The sequence below is a fragment of the Rhinopithecus bieti genome, unplaced genomic scaffold, assembly GCF_001698545.2.
Source record: "Rhinopithecus bieti isolate Rb0 unplaced genomic scaffold, ASM169854v2 scaffold_36006, whole genome shotgun sequence".
Lineage (NCBI taxonomy): Eukaryota > Metazoa > Chordata > Mammalia > Primates > Cercopithecidae > Rhinopithecus > Rhinopithecus bieti.
In genome coordinates this window covers 103,915-108,385 of record NW_016815019.1, presented here as the reverse complement: position 1 = coordinate 108,385, position 4,471 = coordinate 103,915, and the positions used below count along the sequence as shown (strand labels likewise).

The 4,471-nt window shown below is 35.4% G+C and overlaps 1 long non-coding RNA gene across 1 annotated transcript in view; it reads left to right on the top strand.

The window, feature by feature from the left end:
* The first annotated feature begins 2,055 nt into the window (after window positions 1–2,055).
* The window catches only part of LOC108515782 (uncharacterized), a 22,502-nt gene continuing 20,086 nt past the window's right edge, over window positions 2,056–4,471 (top strand). Inside the window, exons 1-2 of the long non-coding RNA XR_001881619.1 lie at window positions 2,056–2,244; window positions 4,332–4,431. This is a non-coding gene — a long non-coding RNA (uncharacterized LOC108515782). The remainder of the gene's footprint in view (window positions 2,245–4,331; window positions 4,432–4,471) is intronic.

Here is a 4,471-nt window from a genome sequence, read left to right as displayed (position 1 = left end):
ATCTCAGACTGCTGTGCTAGCAATGAGGGAGGCTCCGTGGCTGTGGGACCCTCCCGGCCAGGTGTGGGCATAATCTCCTGGTGTGCCCGTTTGCTTAAAGCACAGTATTGGGGTGGGAATTACCCGATTTTCCAGGTGTTGTGTGTCTCAGTTCCCCTGGCTAGGAAAAGGGATTCCCTTCCCCCTTGCGCTTCCCAGGTGAGGCAATGCCTCGCCCTGCTTCAGCTCTCGCTGGTCGGGCTGCAGCAGCTGACCAGCACCAATTGTCCGGCACTCCCCAGTGAGATGACCCCAGTACCTCAGTTGAAAATGCAGAAATCACCGGTGTTGTGTGTCGCTCATGCCGGGAGTTGGAGACTGGAGCTGTTCCTATTCGGCCATCTTGCCCAGTTATTTTAAAATTTTATTTTTTTTTATTTGACTCTTGAACTTCTCTAGAAGTATTTTGGTGTTGGCTATAAGATTAGAATCTAATTTTATTTTGTCCAAATTTAGCCAGTTTTCCCAGCACCATTTGATAAATAATTCATTATTTTATGCATTTAAAGCTCACCTGTAGCATATATTAGATTCCATTTTATTTGTCTGTTTCAGAGTTCTCAGTTCTCTTTGCTTATTCTGTTATTGTGTGCACCATCCTCAGGTGGGTTAAATCACAGTGTCTTTTAATGTGCCTTAAAAATATGTTCCGTCATCACTCTTTGTGAACATTTTTTCTCCGTTTTCATAGGAAAAAATGTGAAAGTATAAATCTTTTTTGGTCAAATTAAGAACTACTCCCATTTTAATTCTGGTGAAAATTAGGAGAGAATGACATCTTCGTAATGGTGAGTCCTTCTATCCAAGAGCATGCCTGGTCTCATAATTACACCATTTAGTCAAGTTTTATAGTTTCCATCAGGTAAGTTTTTAAAATTATATCTTTTTATGTCACAATGTTGTTCTATGTTAGCATAGATTTTTTTCTTAACAATTAAAATTTATAATTATCACCTTTATAGTTCTTGCTTTTGTAATAGTTGTCATTTTTGGCCTTATTACTAAACATCTTTAATCATTCTAATATATTTCTGTCTGATATTTTTCAGTTATTTCCTGTCAAGCAGTCATATTTGTAAGCCATGATAACTTCTGCCCTTCTGTTTAATTATTACACTTTTCTTCTCTGTAATATTGACTAGAAGTTCTAGAATATACAAAATAATTACAGTGATGCTATGCTTCCTTTTTTCTTCCTGACTGTAATAGAAATGCTTCAAGACATGGTCAATATTTTCTATTGATTTCTGATAGATATTCTTTATCACACCAAATAAGTAGCTTTCTGTTCTGAGTTTTCCTAGAATTTTTTCCCTTTGGTTATGACCAGATGTTAAAAATGCTTTCTCAGCATCTATTGAGATGTTCATGCATTTTTTCCTCCTTGCACCTATGATATGATGAACTAAAAATGTTTCTAATGTTAAATTCTTCTTGCACTTGTAGAATAAACCATATACAACGTGTTGACTCTATTTTATAACATGCTTCAAGATTTAGGCTTCTAATATTTGGTTTTTGTTGTTGCAGCAATTTCACCATCCTCCTCCTCCTCATCATCATCCATTAGCAAGCTTTATCAGACATACGCTGAATGCATGCAATATTTTGGAATTCATTTATATCATTTTCTAATCCTCATAATTATTCTTAAGAAAACTATTACTATCCTACTTTAGAAAAATAATTTAGAATGGTTAAGTGGTCAAGTCACAAAATATTTTGGGTAATAGAGTAAGAATTTGAATATAGTTCTATTTAACTTTTAAGTCTACAATTTTAATCATTTCATATATCCTACATAGTTAGTGAAAAAATTAATTGGTAGATTATTTCATAATGCTCTATTTGTCAAATTTTATTATCAGGGTTATGCTAGTCTACTAAAATAAACTGAAATGCTTCCTATCTTTTCCAATGTTATTAAATATTTTAAATTTTCTCCATATGATATGATATCCAAATCATAGGTAAATGAGAATTTACCTGTTTAATTATTCAAAACATGTATTTTTGTTTACATTTTACATCCAATGTCCTGCTAAATGACTCTGCCCATGCACCAGGGATGAATAGTATGGTCAATAGACACATAAAGCTTGACACCTACACACTGGAAATATGATCCTTGTCTGAAGATCAGAAGGAGCAGCCTCAGTCTAACCATGCTGCCCATACAGCATGGGGAAAAAATCCTTTCTTGTTGTAAGCATTGAAATGTTGGTTTTTTTTTTTTTATTTTAATTTTTGTGGGTACATAAAAGGTACATATATATTTGTGGGGTATATGAGATATTTTGACACATGCATACAATGTGACATAATCATATCAGGGTAAATGGGATATCTATCACCTCAAACTGTATCCTTCATGTTACAAACAATTCAGTTATACTCAGTTATTTTAAAACATACAATTAAATTATTACTGACTGTAGTCACCATGTTGTGCTATTAAATACTAGATTTTTTTCAATTTTTATTTTTATTTCAATAGTTCTTTGGGTAGGTGCTTTTTGGTTACACGAATAAGTTCTTTACTGGTGATTGGTTAACATATGCAAGTCAACAAGTGTGATACATCACATAAACAGAATTAAAACAAAACCATATGATCATCTCAATAGATACAGAAAAACTATTTGATAAAATTCGGCATTTCTTTATGATAAAAACCCTCAGTAAAATAGGCATAGAAGAGACTTACCTCAAAGTAATAAAAGCCATATACGAGAGACACACAGCCAACTTTGTACCGAATAGGGAAACGTTGAAAGTATTGCCCCTGAGAACTGGAGCAAGACAAGGATGTCCACTTTTATTACTTCTATTCAGCATAGTACTGGAAGTCCTGGCCAAAGCAATATACCAAAAATGTGATGCCTTCAGATTTATTCTTGTTGTATAATTTGAAGTTCCAAAGTGTGTGTTAATTGGATTGGAAATAATACATGAAGAGTGCAGATTAATCAGGGGAGATTTTCATTCTTCACAATTATACATGTTTCCTTTGAGGAATGTATCACCATTTATGTGTCCTCTCAATTTACTTCAATGCAGTTTTGCAAATTTCTTCCTACAATTCCTGAATACTTTTGCATTATTTAAATGTAAAAAGATGTTAATTTTAAACATTTATATTTTAAAATTCACCAAAATCAACTTTCAAATTGGTACATTCAGATTGCATTTTTTTTTTTTTTTGCTGGACTGTCCTTCGAGCTTCTATTTGCAGATTCTCAAAATTTTTAAATATGATGTTATAATCAATTGACAAATGTGTTCAAATTAGAAACTCCTGTGCCCCGCCTTCTTTAGTTGATTTGGATGTAACTTAGAAATCTATAGTTTTAATAAAATGTCAGAAAATTCTAATTTAAGGTAGATAAGTGTCCACAATTTGAAACATTTTGCTTTTAAGTGCTTTCCAAAGGTTTCAGCTAGTTTTTCTTTTCTTTCTTTCAAATGGGAGAACATCCCAACATTAGAATCAGAATTTCCTTCTACTTCTCAGACAGTCAAATCCTCATCCTCCAAAAGGCAACCAGCTCTTAAACTGAAAATTAACCTTTGTAAGGGCAGAAACCTTTTTTTGAGACGAAGTCTCACTCTGTTGCCAGGCTGGAGTGCAATGGCACCATCTCAGCTCACTGTCACTCCGCCTCCCAGGTTCAACACATTCTCCTGCCTCAGCCACCTGAGTAGCTAGGATTACAGGCATGCGCCACTAAGCCTCATTAATTTAATTTTTGTATTTTTAGTCCAGATGGGGTTTTGCCATGTTGTCCAAGCTGGTTTCGAACTTTTGAGCTCAAGTGATCCGCCCGCCTTAGCCTTCCAAAATGCTGGGATTGCAGGTGTGAACCACTGTGCCCAGCTAAGGAAATTTTATGTCTTGTTTACCTCTGGTCCTCAGTGTTTAGAACAATGAGTGATACAAATCAATTTTTGTTGAATGAATACATACATGCATTTATATAGGAAAATTATAGTTTTCAAAATAATTTTGAAATGTGGCTTGAGATAATCCATGGTCTTTCTCCTTCATGGCCCCCTACCCTAGGATATGCAGAAAACAAAAGCCCCTGTGGTCTGAATGTGTCCCCCAAAATTCATATGATGAGACTTAATCACCATTGTGATAGTATTAATATGTGGAGACTTCAGGAGATGATCAGATCACTAGGTCAGAGCTCTCGTGAATAGGATTCAGGCTTTTATGAAAGAGCTTGAGAGATCTGATTTCCCGCCTGTCCCTTCTGCCATGTAAGACACAGCCCTTGTCCCCTCAGGAGGATGTAGCAGCCAGAAGCCGTCCTGGAAGCAGAGAGCAGCCCTCGCCAGACACTGAGCCTGCTACACCTTGACCTGGCCTTCCCAGCCTCCAGTACTGTGAGTAACACATTTCTTCTTCTTTTTTTTTTTTTTTTTT